Source organism: Mus musculus, chromosome 6 (assembly GCF_000001635.26).
Source record: "Mus musculus strain C57BL/6J chromosome 6, GRCm38.p6 C57BL/6J".
NCBI classification, from domain to species: Eukaryota; Metazoa; Chordata; class Mammalia; order Rodentia; family Muridae; genus Mus; species Mus musculus.
The window spans coordinates 129,190,561-129,206,980 of record NC_000072.6 but is presented as its reverse complement, the minus strand read 5'-3'; the positions used below and the strand labels follow the sequence as shown (position 1 = coordinate 129,206,980).

The 16,420-nt window shown below is 39.2% G+C and overlaps 1 long non-coding RNA gene across 2 annotated transcripts in view; it reads right to left on the bottom strand.

The window, feature by feature from the left end:
* The window catches only part of Gm38906, a 34,291-nt gene extending 20,783 nt beyond the window's left edge, over positions 1-13,508 (bottom strand). Inside the window, exon 1 of one of the 2 annotated variants that reach the window (XR_869480.2) lies at positions 13,348-13,508. This is a non-coding gene — a long non-coding RNA (predicted gene, 38906). Of the gene's footprint in view, positions 1-11,920; positions 11,975-13,347 lie in introns of those variants that run through there. The other variant, XR_869482.2, reaches the window with a different exon arrangement.
* Positions 13,509-16,420: the final 2,912 nt, after the last annotated feature.

Below are 16,420 nucleotides of genomic sequence, written 5' to 3'. Positions count from 1 at the left end.
CAAAGAATTCTCACCTGAGGAATACCGAATGGCAGAGAAGCACCTGAAAAAATGCTCAACATCCTTAATCATCAGGGAAATGCAAATCAAAACAACCCTGAGATTCCACCTCACACCAGTCAGAATGGCTAAGATCAAAAATTCAGGTGACAGCAGATGCTGGCGTGGATGTGGAGAAAGAGGAACACTCCTCCATTGTTGGTGGGATTGCAGGCTTGTACAACCACTCTGGAAATCAGTCTGGCGGTTCCTCAGAAAACTGGATATAGTACTACCGGAGGATCCAGCAATACCTCTCCTGGGCATATATCCAGAAGATGCCCCAACTGGTAAGAAGGACACATGTTCCACTATGTTCATAGCAGCCTTAATTATAATAGCCAGAAGCTGGAAGGAACCCAGATGCCCCTCAACAGAGGAATGGATACAGAAAATGTGGTACATCTACACAATGGAGTACTACTCAGCTATTAAAAAGAATGAATTTATGAAATTCCTAGCCAAATGGATGGAGCTGGAGGGCATCATCCTGAGTGAGGTAACACATTCACAAAGGAACTCACACAATATGTACTCACTGATAAGTGGATATTAGCCCAAAACCTAAGATACCCAAGATATAAGATACAATTTCCTAAACACATGAAACTCAAGAAAAATGAAGACTGAAGTGTGAACACTATGCCCCTCCTTAGAAGTGGGAACAAAACACCCTTGGAAGGAGTTACAGAGACAAAGTTTGGAGCTGAGATAAAAGGATGGACCATGTAGACACTACCATATCCGGGGATCCATCCCATAATCAGCTTCCAAATGCTGACACCATTGCATACACTAGCAAGATTATGCTGAAAGGACCCTGATATAGCTGTCTCTTGTCAGAGTATGCCTGGGCCTAGCAAACATAGAAGTGGATGCTCACAGTCGGCTATTGGATGGATCACATGGCCCCCAATGAAGGAGCTAGAGAAAGTACCAAAGAAGCTAAAGGGATCTGCAACCCTATAGGTGGAACAACATTATGAACTAACCAGTACCCCGGAGCTCTTGACTCTAGCTGCATATGCATCAAAAGATGGCCTAGTCGGCCATCACTGGAAAGAGAGGCCCATTGGACACGCAAACTTTATATGCCCCAGTACAGGGGAACGCCAGGGCCATAAAAGGGGAGTGGGTGGGTAGGGGAGAGGGGGTGGGTGGCTATGGGGGACTTTTGGTATAGCATTGCAAATGTAAATGAGCGAAATACCTAATAAAAAATGGAAAAAAAAAAAAAGAAAAAAAAATGTGCAGCATAATGTCTCCGAAGACACACTTGTCCCAATTCCCAAGCTTCTATATATGTTACCTCACATTACAGAGGGTCCTTCCAGTGTGGTTAAATTAAGGATCTTGAGATGAAGAGAGTTTTCTGGGCTAAACAGATAGCATCACCTAGTCCTGGAGGTCCTCATTAGAGAAGGCAAGAACATCACTGACAGACAGAAAGCAGAAGGTGCTATACTGTTGGCTCTGAAGGTGGAGCACAAGACCATCGCTATGGTAAACAGACAGTGTTTAGAGACTGTCAAAGCTAGGAAACAGAGTTTGCTCTCAACCCTCCAAAAGAAAAATGAGTGAAGTATTGATTTGGGCCTAATTCAATCCATTCTGAACTTCTGGTCTTCAGAACGATGTAATTATGGTAAAGCCAATTGCTCTAGTACGTTTATATTGTCATAAAATTTGTTATGAGATGCGAAGTTCATAAACAACAGAATGCCCAAGATAATTTAGGTGGCGAATCTGACATCATTTGTCTTGTGAACGATGTCTTCTAGTCTTGTTTTCACATGGTACACTGACAAGAAAGTATTTTATTGTGTGTGCATACTTATCTAAGGGCACTAACTCCACTTATAGGTGCTCTTCCTCATGACCTGCTCATGTCTCAAAGGCCACAAGTCTTCATGCCAGGACTTTGGCCATCTGGGTATGTCAATACATGAAGGGAGAACATAATCCTTCGGACCATAGTATTACTGGGGTTTTTTGGGGGGCATTATTATAAAATATTAGTTAAGTTTACTCAGTCTCAAGATCTATTTGGATAACATATTAGGTACTTTCCTAGATAGGTTTATTCTGAGAAATAAAATTCATGACTCAGGTAAAAATTCCAAAAGAACATGTTAACGGACTGATGATAAAGTTGTCATTAATTCATTAATCATTAATTCTGTTTAAGTAATATTATGGACCTACTTGGTTTCTCTGCTGCTGTGATAAAACATTGATCAAAAGCAACTTGGGTGAAAAAGTAATTATTGACTTTTCCCCATCACAGTCTATCTCTGAGCAAAAGCAAGGAGGGAGCCTAGATATATGAACTGATCCAGAAATGCAGAGAAACACTGCTTAGTGGCCTGCTGCTCATGGTCGGCTCAGCTTGCTTTCTCATACAACCCCCAACCACCTGCCAGGGTTGGCACCACCCAAAGTAGGCTGAACTCTCTTACATTAATCATTAATCAAGAAATTGTCCTATAGGCTTGCTTTCTGATGGAGGTGTTTTTTTTCAACAGAGATTCCCTCTTCCTAGATGTCTCTATCTCATGTCAAGTTGACAAAGAACTAACCAGCACATTCATCATGTAAAATCTTTCTGAATTGCTAATCACTCTAGAGAGTGGCTACAGCCTTTCCCTTCAGAGTGCAAATCCAGAAGTTTTATGCAGGGATGAGCACTGGCTGGTGGCTGTTCTGTCTGGTGAGTAGCTGTTTCACTATCCCATATCAATGAATCTTCTATGTTTCACTCCAGTGCTGCAGCATGAAAAAAAGTCTGCAGGAAAGATGCAAAGACAGTCCCTTAAGCCCACCTCTATAATCCTTCAAACTGAATGTCCCTCCTTTCTATTTCCTGTGCGTCTCTCTATCCATTCTCCTGACTTCCTCTTCTCTCTATGTTGTTGTTGGTTTTTTGTTGTTGTTGTTTTTTGTTTTTTGGTTTTTTGGTTTTTTTTTTTCTGTGTTCACTCCCTGTCAACTGGTTGCTTGCTTCACCTCTGGACCTATGGTTGACTTTAAGTAAGCCTGTTCACAATATTTAAGCAGAAAACTTTTGCATTAAAGGTGTATGCTAGGGCCAAGCCACACCACAACTAGAAATAGGTTTATCCACTAAACAACACAATCTCTGAGATCATAGTGTGAGCAACTATCCCACAATACTTATGTGTACATGTATATTGCCTGGATGTATGCCTGTGTGCCACCTGCTTTCTTGGTGCCCACGTAGGTGAAAGAGGGTATCAGATTTCTTGAAATTTGAGTTACAGTCACTTATAATTCACCAAGTGAATTCTGGAAACTGAACCAGATCCTCTTTAAAAGCAAAAAGTGCTCTAAACAAAATGAGTGAACTCCTTAGCCTCCAATGGTTCTTAATAGGTACATGTGCACATATGTTTTTCTCCATGAAGAGCCAACTATTTTTGCTATTTTGTTGTGCAATATGTACAGTAGGCAGCCACCATGTTAAAAGTCCCTGAAGGCTTCATACCCTGCCATCAATGCTTTGAAATCATTAATGTTGAACAAGGCACTCTAGAGATTTATTTTTACATTGATCCTTTCAATTTTATACCAGGTCCTAACAGTCCATAAGATAGAAATGTGACACTAGCAAGATTATGCTGAAAGGACCCTGATATAGCTGTCTCTTGTCAGAGTATGCCTGGGCCTAGCAAACATAGAAGTGGATGCTCACAGTCGGCTATTGGATGGATCACATGGCCCCCAATGAAGGAGCTAGAGAAAGTACCCAAGAAGCTAAAGGGATCTGCAACCCTATAGGTGGAACAACATTATGAACTAACCAGTATCCCGGAGCTCTTGACTCTAGCTGCATATGTATCAAAAGATGGCCTAGTCGGCCATCACTGGAAAGAGAGGCCCATTGGACACGCAAACTTTATATGCCCCAGTACAGGGGAACGCCAGGGCCATAAAAGGGAAGTGGGTGGGTAGGGGAGTGGGGGTGGGTGGCTATGGGGGACTTTTGGTATAGCATTGGAAATGTAAATGAGCTAAATACCTAATAAAAATGGAAAAAAAATTCAAAAAAAAAAAGATAGAAATGTGTTTTTTCTTCATCTAATACAGCTTTTATCTTGTCTAGTTTTAACTTGAATTTTCTGTAGATTTTTTTTTCAGTTACAAGAAACATTGCAAAAGTGCCCCCACATTCTCTTTGCTCCATTTCCCATGGTAGATACTCTTTTGTTTTTGGTTTTGATTTTTTTAATTTTTATTTTTTTAATATTTTCTGAAATTCTTTTTACATCTGTATACAAAGGAATGGTTTCCATCATGGCAGGTTTACTCTTGTGTGACATTCCCCTTCCACATAGACCTCACCTCAAGACTAGATACTCCTCATTTTAATGCCTCTGGGTATTTGGGGGAAGTTTCACTGCTGAAATTCCCCACTGACACAAAGCAAGAAACTTTGTCCCTTCTTTAAGACAGGGCCTCTGTGAAGGGCCAGTTGAACTGGAATTCATTATATAGATGAGTCTAGCCTCAAATTAACAGAGTTCCAACTGACTGTCTCTAGAATGATGAGAGCACGAAACTGTGAAGTCTTTTCAGTTAGATTCAATGACACAGAAGAACAACACATGGTCTTAAGCAAACTAGCCATAAACTATCAACAATATATGTAGTTTTAAAATTGCATATCAGAAAAAAATATTCCAATATGTTAAGTGATGTATTGACTATTAATTGACACCCCACCTGCAACCACCTGCTAAGGATAAGGCCAAGCTCTAAGAACATAAAGAGCTGCATTCTGAATAGAAAATGAGAAAATAATGTAGAATATAATCCAACATAAATTCATAGAACACATCTGAAGGAACAGAAATGAAAGATAATACTAAACACAGATTTCAGATGAGCAGACCAAACTTCCTGTCTGTCTCCTCAGCTCCTATCCTTAAAACTGGTCCTCTCTTATGATCAGAGGTGAGGAGGACACAACATTTGTTCCAATACCACCAGGAATACATAGGACCAGCAGGATACAGGGACACAGGAACCCCACTGACCAGTGGCTTGGGTTCCTTCTGGTCTGAGCAGATGCCCTGAGCAGACTTTAGGTGCAAAATCCACAGCCAGTCCCACAATGCCCAGAGGAAGCTCCACTCTCAGGTACTCTAGCATACCCAATATCAAAGGATCGCAGGATCACAGGAGCTTGATCAAACCAGGATCTTAGGGGCCCAGAGGCAGCTTGATTCCTAGGAAATCTGACACACCCATGATCTCAGGATCACAGGATCCCGGAATCACAGGATCACAGAGACAACTGGACTATAAGGAGTTCTGACACAACCAGGATCACAGGAAGGATAGGCTGCAGTCAGATGTAACAAAAACAGGTAGCACTAGAGGTAATCAGATGGTGGGAGGCAATTATAAGAATATAAGCAACAGAAAACAAGGTTACTTGGCATCATCAGAACCCAGTCTCCCACCATAGCAAGTCCTGGATACACCATCACACCTGAAAAGCAAGATTCAGATCTAAAATCACTTCTCATAATGATGATAGAGAACTTTAAGAAGGACATAAATAACTCCTGTGAGAAATACAGGAGAACACAGGGAAACAGCTAGAAGCCCTTAAAGAGAAAACACAAAAATCCCTTAATGAATGAAAGGAAAACACAAACAAACAGGTGAAGGAAATGAATAAAACCTTCCAAGATCTAAATATGGAAATAAAAAAAATCACAAATGGAGACAAGCCTGGACTTAGAAAACCTAGGAAAGAGATTAGGAGTCATAGATATAAGCATCACCAACAGAATACAAGAGACAGAAGAGAGACTCTAAGGAGCAGAAGATATCATAGAAAACATTGGCAGAACAGTCAAGAAAAATAAAAAATGCAAAAAAGCTCCTAACCCAAAACATCCAGGAAATCCAGGACACAAGAACAGGACCAAACCTAAGGATAATAGGTATACAAGAGAGCAAAGATTCCCCAATCAAAGGGCCAGTAAATATCTTCAACAAAATTATAGAAGAAAACTTTCCAAACCTAAAGAAAGAGATGCCCATGAACATACAAGAAGCCTACAGAATTCCAAATAGAATGGACCAGAAGAAAAATTCTTCCTGTCACATAGTAACCAAAATACAAATGCAAGAAACAAAGAAAGAATATTAAAAGCAGTAAGGCAAAAAGGTCAAGTGACATATATAGGGAAACCTATCAGAATTACACCAGACTTTTCATCAAAAACTATGAACTCTAGAAATCCTAGACAGATGTCATACAGACTTAAGAGAAAATCAATGCCAGCCCAGGCTACTATACCCAGCAAAACTCTCAATTATGATTGACCCATCCAGCAGGTCCAGTTATTCGAGGGTCTCGAGGGGACCTTCTCCTAAGAACCAAATTGGGGGAGGGAGAGACGGACACCAAGTGCGAGGAACGACACGGAACCAGTCTGAGTAGCATCAAGGTGTCACTGTATTCAGCAAGGCTCAAGGCTTAAATGCACAAGCAAAAGGGGAAGTACTTCTCAGCAGGAGGAATGGGGCATCAGAAAAAGAGGAAGTACTTCTCAGCAGGAGGGATGGGGCATCAGAAAAAGAGGAAGTACTTCTCAGCAGGAGGAATGGGGCAGCAGAAATGCACAAGCAAAGGAGGAAGTACTTCTCAGCAGGAGGGATGGGGCATCAGAAAAAGAGGAAGTACTTCTCAGCAGGAGGAATGGGGCAGCAGAAATGCACAAGCAAAGGGGGAAGTACTTCTCAGCAGGAGGGATGGAGCATTGGAAAAAGAGGAAGTACTTCTCAGCAGGAGGAATGGGGCATCAGAAAAAGAGGAAGTACTTCTCAGCAGGAGGGATGGGGCAGCAGAAATTTTTCTTTTGGCGACTACACAGGGAAGCAGGAACTTGGTGGTATCAGGGTACATCTTGTGGTCAGGACATCCGGTGCTGACTTAGGGCTGAAACATTCTGTGGTTGTTCTCAGAGCGGTGTGTCGGTGGCCCACTTTTGACCCCCTTTTCTTCTCAGGGGGAGAGGCCCAATTCAGAGATCAGGGCAATTGTGTTGTCTTAATAGCTCCCAACATACGATAGGCAGAGAAACCAAGATATTCCATGACAAAACCAAATTTACACAATCCAGCCCTACAAAGGAAAACAGATGGAAAGCATCAACACAGGGATGGAAACTACCCCCTAGAAAAAGCAAGAAAGTAATCTTTCAACAAGCCCAAAAGAAGATAACCACACAAACATAATTCCACCTCTAACAACAACAAAGGCACTAACAATCACTTCTCCTTAATATCTTTTAAAATCAATGGACTCAATTCTCCAATAAAAAGACATAGACTAACAGACTGGATATGTAAACTGGACCCAGCATTTTGCTGCATATAGGAAACACATCTCAGTGACAATAACAAGCACTACCTCAGAGTAAAAGGTTGCAAAGCAATTGTCCAAGCAAATGGTCCCAAGAAACAAGATGGAGTAGCCATTCTAATATCAAATAAAATCAATTTTCAACCAAAATTTATCAAAAAGGATAAGGAAGGACACTTCATACTTGTCTAAGAAAAAAAAATCTACCAAGATGAATTCTCAATTCTGATCATGTATACTCCAAATGCAAGGGCACCCACATTCATAAAAGCAACTTTACTGAAACTCAAAGCACACATTGCTCAATAATAGTAAGAGACTTCAACACACCACTCTGAGCAATGGACAGATCATGGAAAAACAGACTAAACAGAGACAGTAAAACTAACAGAAGTTATGAACCAAATGGATCTAACAGATATCTAGAAAATATTTCATCCTAAACCAAAGAATATACTTTCGTCTCAGCACTCCATGGTACTGACCATATAATTGGTCACAAAACAGGCCTCAACAGATACAAGAAGACTGACATAATCATGTGCATCCTATCAGGTCACCATGGACTAAGGTTGATCTTCAATAGCAACAAATACACCTGAATGTACACATAAACATGGAAGCTGAACAACACCTTACTCAATGATAACTTTGTGAAGGAAGAAATAAAGAAAGAAATTAAAGACTTTTTAGAATTTAATGAAAATGGAGACATATCATATCAAAATTTATGGGACACAATGAAAGCAGTGGTAAGAGGAAAACTCATAGCTCTAAGTGCCTTCAAAAAGAAACTGGAGAGGATACACTATCAGTTTGACAGCACACCTGAAAGCTCTAGCACAAAAAGAAGCAAATTCACCCAAGAGGAGTAGTCAGCAGGAAATAATCAAACTCAGGGCTGAAATCAACCAAATAGAAACAAAAAGAACTATACAAAGAATCAACCAAACCGGGAGCTGGTTCTTCAAGAAAATCAACAAGATAGATAAACTGTTAGCTAGAATAACCAAAGGGCACAGAGACTGTATCCAGATTAATAAAGCCAGAAATGAAAAAGGAGACATAACAACAGAAACTATGGAAATTCAAAAACTTATCAGATTCTACTACAAAAACTTATACCCAACAAAATTGAAAAATCTGGATAAAATGGACAATTTTCTAGACACATACCAGGTGTCAAAATTAAAACAGGATCCGATAAAATTTCTAAACAATCCCATAACCCCTGGAGAAATAGAAGCAGACATTAATAGTCTCCCAACCAAAAAAAAAATTAAAAAAAAATCCCAGGACCAGAAGGGTTTAGTAGAGAATTCTATCAGTCCTTTAAAGAAGACCTAATACCAATAGTCTTCAAACTATTCCACAAAATAGAAACAGAAGGAACACTACCCAATTTGTTCTGTGAAGCCATGATTATGCTTATACCTAAACCACACAAAGACCAAACAAAGGAAAAGAACTTCAGACCAATTTCCCTTATGAACATTGATGCAAAACTACTCAATGACATTCTTGCCACCTGAATCCAAGAACACATCAAAACAATCATTCACTATAATCAAGTAGCCTTCATCCCGGGGATGCAGGGATGATTCAATATACAGAAATCCATCAATGTAATCTGCTACACAAACAAACTCAAAGAAAAAAACCATAATCATTTCATTAGATGTTGATAAAGCATTTGACAAAAATCAGCATCCCTTCATGTTAAAAGTCTTGGAAAGATCAGGAATTCAAGGCCCACACCTAAACATAGTAAAATCAATAGACAGCAAACCAGTAGCCAACATCAAACTAAATGGAGAGAAACTTGAACCAATCCCACTAAATTTGTGGACTAGACAAGGCTGCCCACTCTCTCCCTATCTATTCAATATAGTACTTGATGGTCTAGCTAGAGCAATTAGTCAACAAAAGGAGGTCAAAAAGATACAAATTGGAAAGGAAGAAGTCAAAATATTGCTGTTTGCAAATGATATGATCCTATACTTAAGTGACCCCAAAAATTCCACCAGAGAACTCCTAAACCTGATAAACAACTTCACCAAATGCCTGGATATAAAATTATATCAAACAAATCAATAGCCTTCTTCTACTCAAAGGATAAACAGGCTGAGAAAGAAATTAGGGAAACAACACCCTTCACAATAGTCACAAATAATATTACATACATTGGTGTAACTCTAATTAAGCAAGTGAAAGATCTGTGTGACAAGAACTTCAAGTCTCTGAAGAAAGAAATCAAAGAACATCTCAGAAGATGAAAAGATCTCCCATGCTCATGGATTGTCAGGATTAATATAGTAAAAAATGGCCATCTTGCCAAAAGCAATCTACAGATTCAATGCAATCCCCATCGGAATTCAAAATCAATTCTTCATAGAGTTAGAAAGAGCAATTTGCAAATTCATTTGGAATAACAAAAAACCTAGGATAGCAAAAACTATTCTCAAAAATACAAAAAAAAAAAAAACAAAAAAAAACAAAAAACCAAAAAAAAAAACCAAAAAAAAAAAAACTTCTGGAGGAATCACCATCCCTGACCTCAAGCTGTATTACAGAGCAATAGTAATAAAAACTGTATGGTATTGGTACAGAGATAGGCAGGAAGAACTGAAGACCCAGAAGCAAACCCACACACATATGGTCACTTGATATTTGACAAAGGAGCTAAAATCATCCAGTGGAAAAAAGATCGTTTTCAACAAATGGTGCTGGTTCAATTGGCAGTCATTATGTAGAAGAATACAAATTGATTCATTCTTATCTCCCTGTACAAAGCTCAAGTCCAAGTGGATCAAGGACCTCCACATAAAACCAGATATACTGAAACTTATAGAGGACAAAGTAGGAAAGAGCCTCGAACACATGGGCACAGAGAAAAACGTTCCTGAACAGAACACCAATGGCTTATGCTTTAAAATCAAGAATCGACAAATGGGACCTCATAAAATTGCAAAGCTTCTGTAAGGCAAGGGACACTGTCCATAGGACAAAATGGCAAGCAATAGATTGGGAAAAAATCTTTACCAATCCTACACCTGATAAAAGACTAATATCTAATGTATACAAAGAACTCGAGAAATTAGACTCCAGTGACCCAAATAATCTTATAAAAAATGTGGTACAGAGCTAAACAAGGAATTTTTAACTGAGTAGTACCTATGGCTGAGAAGCACCTAAAGAAATGTTCAACATCCTTAGGGAAATACAAAACAACCCTGAGATTCCATCTCACCCCAGTCAGAATGGCTAAAATCAAAAACTCAGATGACAGCAAGTGCTGGCGAGGATGTGGAGAAAGAAGAGCATTTCTCCATTGCTGGTGGGATTGCAAGCTGGTACAACCACACCACAAATCAGTTTGGTGGTTCCTCAGCAATTTGGACATAGTACTACCTGTACCAGCTATACCACTCCTGGGAATATCCCCAGAAGATGCTCCAACATGTAGTAAGAATACATGCTCCACTATGTTCATAGCACCCTTATTTATAATAGCCAGAAGCTGGAAAGAACCCAGATGTCCTTCAACAGAGGAATGGTGGTACATTTACACAATGGAGCACTACTCAGCTATTAAAAATGATGAATTCATGGAATTTTTAGGCGAATGTATGGAACTAAAAAATATCATCCTGAGTGAGGTAACCCAATTACAAAAGAACACACATGGTATGCACTCACTGATAAGTGGATATTAGCCTAAAAGCTCCAAATACCCAAGATACAATTCACAGACCACATGAAGCTCAAGAAGAAGGAAGGCCAAAGTGTGGGTGCTTCAGTCTTTCATAGAAGGGTAACAAAATACTTACAGGAGTAAATATGGAGATAAAGTGTAGAGCAGAAACTGAAGGAAAGGCCATCCAGAGACTGTCCCACCTGGGGATTCATCCCGTATACAGTTACTATTGTGGATGCCAAGAAGTACATGCTTAAAGGATCCTGATATGACTGTCTCCTGAGAGGCTCTGCCAGAGCCTTACAAATACAAAGGCAGATGCTCGCAGCCAGCCACTGGACTGAGCCCAGGGTCCCCAATAGAGGAGTTAGAGAAAGGACTAAAGGAGTTGGAGTTGAAGGGGTTTGCAACCCCATAGGAAGAATAACAATATCAACCAACCAGACACCCCCACCCCCCAGAGATCCCAGGGGCTAAGCCATCAACCAAGGAGTACATATGGCTCCAGCTGCATATATAGCGGAGGATGGTCTTGTCAGGCAACAATGGGAAGAGAGGTCCTTGGTCCTATGAAGACTCAACAGATACTCCAGTGTAGGGGAATCAAGGGCAGGGAGGTAGGAGTGGGTGAATGGTTGGTTGGGTAAATAGAGGAACACCCTCATAGGAGCAAGGGGAGGGAGGACAAGGTAAGGTGTTTCTGGGAAGGGAGGGACAGGGAAAGGGTAAAATATTTGAAATGTTAATAAAGAAAATATCTAATTAAAAAATGGTTCTCTCACCTGTCTTTATCATCTATCATAGAATTTAGCTGTTCAGAACTCTAGATGCTGCTGTGGCTTCAATGTCAATTGGCTCTTGGACATCTCAACCTTAATTTCTGTTAGAGGAGCTAAAAATATATATCTGAATCTGCTTTCCTGTGCCCTTTTCAGCACTCCCTCTTCAGGTAGAGAAGCCCCACTCTCAACACTAACCTCATTCATCCTGGCTAAGTGCCCTTGAATAGCTCCTTATCTCTGGACAGTGAATATGAACCCCCTCCAACCCCAGCCACCCCCTGAACCCCGCTCATCCCAAGCAACCCCATCCACCCATATTGCACACATGTGGCCCCTTTTCTAGGCAAACACTAGACTTACCCTGCAACTTCCACCCAAATTCTACAACCTAAGGACCACTTTTTATTAGGTAGGGGCATTAAACACACATCAACTACTCCACTTATCCCTGCAACTTTCTTGAGGACCACATATCCCACAATTGCCTTTTACCATTAGTACCCTAACATTCATCTTGATATAGTTATCCTGGAGCTTCATCATCAATTTTGTCTGAGAAAAAGTCCTGAGAATCTCCCTCAGACTCCCTCAGACTCCTGAAAACCTTCTCACTATACAGAAAGTCAGCTCCTCTGCTGAGAATCCTTAGTTAACTTGAGTGTCATGGAAGGAGTTACAGAGACAAAGTTTGGTGCTGAGACGAAAGGATGGACCATCTAGAGACTGTGATATCCGGGGATCCATCCCATAATCAGCCTTCAAACACAGACACCATTGCATACACTAGAAAGATTTTGCTAAAAGGACCCAGATATAGCTGTCTCTTGTGAGACTATGCCGGGGCCTAGCAAACACAGAAGTGGATGCTCACAGTCACCTATTGGATGGATCACAGGGCCCCCAATGGAGGAGCTAGAGAAAGTACCCAAGGAGCTAAAGGGAACTGCAACCCTATAGGTGGAACAACATTATGAACTAACCAGTACACCCCCACCCCCCACCCACCCCCCAACCCCCCTCCCAGAGCTCATATCTCTAGCTGCATATGTATCAGAAGATGGCCTAGTCGGCCATCAGTGGAAAGAGAGGCCCATTGGTCGTGCAAACTTTATATGCCTCAGTACAGGGGAACGCCAGGGCCAAGAAGTGGGAGTGGGTGGGGAGGGTATGGGGGACTTTTGGGATAGCACTGGAAATGTAAATGAAGAAAATACCTAATTTTAAAAAATCTGGAAACAAACAAACAAACAAACAAACAATCAAAAAAAGACTACTTCTAATACTCAATTCAAACATTAGCACTGAATTGCCCAAGGACTGAGCCCTAAGCTCCATGCAGCTGGCCTACCACCTAAAACTAAATATATAACAGGCAGTTTCAAACACCTGCTCAACAAGAAATAAGATTTCCATAACAATGAACTTACCTACCACCTGACTGCAGATGCTTAGATCCTGTTACAAATGCACAAACATGAATTAGCCAAAATTCTAAGTCTGCATGAAAATTAGTACGTCCATAGTAATGTCCCCTTAGAAAAGCGAAATCAAAAAAAGCAACATTGAAAATAACCAAAGAATTCTCACAGGATATAAATAAGTTCAGGAAGAACACCAAAACCACAGTTGAATGACATTACAAAAATAAGTCAAGAAATGAAAATAGAATTTGATAGAACCTCTGGGGGAAAAAATGAAAATGAATTAAGATTTAAAATGCAAAATTCAGGAACTCAAATTTTTAAAAAAATCAGAAAACAAAATCTCCAATAGATTAGATCATGTGGAAGAGAAAATATGAGGTCTTAAAGACAAGGCAGAGGAATTAGATCAGTGAAAGAAAATATCTGTCCAAATAATACTGAGAACAGAACATACAGGAATTTGGATGTTCTATGAAGGCCAAACTACAAAAAGTAGGTACAAAAGATCAAAGGTGAAAAAAACAAAACAAAACATTTTTGCAACAAAGCTACAACAGAAACTTTCTTAATCTGAGGTGAGACATACCTCTCAAGGTCTGTCAGGAATACAGAAACACCACCAAGCAAACATGTCTAGAGAAGAAACTCCTCTCATCACATCAAAGCACTAAACATTCAGAACAACAACAACAAATGATATTGAAAACAGTCAGAAAGAAAGACCAAGTCATGTCCAAGGGCAAGTTCATCATTATAACTGCAGATCTTCAATGGAGATGACGAAGACCAAAAGGGACTGAACAAGTGCTCATAATCAAAGGACTCACAGCAAGTCTCAGCAAATATAGGAAATTGAAATAACATCCTGAATATTATCTGATCACTATAGATTAAAGCTGGATATCAACAACAAAAGAACACAAACTCATGGAATCTAAACAACACACAACTGAACAAAATTAAGTAAAGCAAGAAATCAAGTAGAAAATTTAAATATTCCCAGAATTGAGTGAAATGAAAAAAAAAACAACAAAAAACAAACAAACCACAAGACAAGTTATAAAAAGAAAGTTCGCAGAATTATGTGCCTATATTTTAAAAAAATTAAACATAGACATAAAAATTTTTAATAAAATACTTGGAAACCAAGTTCAAGAACACATCAAAAAGGTCATCCACCATGATCAAGTTGCCTTCTTTTCATCGTTGCAAGGATGGTTCATATATAAATCAATAAATGTAATTACATAAAAAGATAGAAACCATATAATCCCTTCATTAAATTGAGAAAAGGCCTTAAACAAAATCTAGCCAACATCCCTTCCTAATAAAGGTCCTGGAGAGAACGTGTGGGATACAGGGGACAAAACTCAACATAATAAGGACAATGAATAGGAATCCCACAGTCAACATTGTCCAAATGGAGAAGACTGAAACACATTTCCACCAAGGCAGGAACAAGACAAGACTCTCTCCATACCTACTCCACAGTGCTTGAAGTCTTAGCTGGAGAAAGAAGACAAGTGAAAGAGATAAAGGAGATACAAATGGGAAAGATAAAAGTCAAAGTACCCTTATTTGCTGATGATATGCTTCTGGCCATAAAAGACAGAAACACTCCACCAGGACACTCCTACATTTGATCAAAGCATTCAGAAGTATGAAGATACAAAATTATCACATGAAAACTGGTAGCCCTTTTATATACAAATGAAAAATGCACTGAGAAAGAAGTCATTGAAACAATACCCTAAATAATGGCCTCAAAATAAAATATTTTGGGATAATTTTAACTAAGAAGGAGAAACATGTAAATGTAAACATTAAGACACTGAAGAAAAGAATCTGAAGAAGATACAAGAAGATTAGAAAACCTCCCATGCTCATGTATTGTTAGAATTAATATTGTGAAATGGCATCCTACCAAAAACAATCTACAGATTCAGTACAATCCCCACACAATTTCCACTGTGGTCCTTTATAGAAATTGGAAAAATAATATTAAATTTCATAATTAAATACAAAATGTCTAGGATAGCCAAAACAATCCTGATCAACAAAAAATTGCTAGAGATTTTGCCATTGCAGATTTTGTTATATTCCAAAGTTGTGGTAATGAAACCAGTATGGAACTGGCATAAAACCAGACCCATTGATCAATAGAATAGAATTAAGTACCCACATAGACACTCATATTCCTATAGCCACTTGAGTTTTGAAAGGGAAGCTAGCCCTACATGTTGGAGAAAAAAAAAAGTACCTGCAATAGATGTTGCTTCAGACTGGATAACTATGTTTGAAGAATGAAACTTATTTAGTCCTACACAAAACTCAACTCCAAATGGATCAAGAACATCAGCAAAACAAAACAAAACAAAAAACAAAAACAAACATAGAAAAGAAAGTGAGCAATATACTTGCATTCATTGGCACAAGAATGGACTTCCTGAAAGAAGCCCCAATAGTGTAGGCATTAAGACCAACAATTAATGAATGAGACCTCACACAAAAAAGGCTTTTTACAACAAAGTGTACCATCACCCACGCCAAGAGACAGAATACAACATGAGAAGAATATCTTTAGCAATTGTATATCTGACTGTATATCTAGAATATACCCAGAATTATTTTTTTAAAAAAGCATCAATGAACAAACAACCCAGTTCTAGGTCCATAAAAGATGAAATGCAAAAAATAAGGAATATTTTTAAAAAATTGTTCACCATGTTTAGTAATCAGGGAAGTGCAAATTAACAGTAGTTTAGCTCATTCCAGTCAAGATGACTAAAAAAACAACAACAACAACAACAACAAATGATGCCATGAATTTTGGGAAAGGGGTATACTTTGTCATTGATGGAGCAAAATCTGATATAATTACAATGAAAATTTATGTGGAGGTTCCTCAAAAGTCTAAAAGTCAACCCACTACATGGTCCAACTGTATCACTCTTGGGCATTTATCCAAAGAACTCCATATCCTACTCTAGAGATACTTGCTCACTCATGTTCAGTGTTGTTTTATTCAAAATAGTCAAGAAATAAAGAGACTAGATGGTCACCACATGAAAATGTG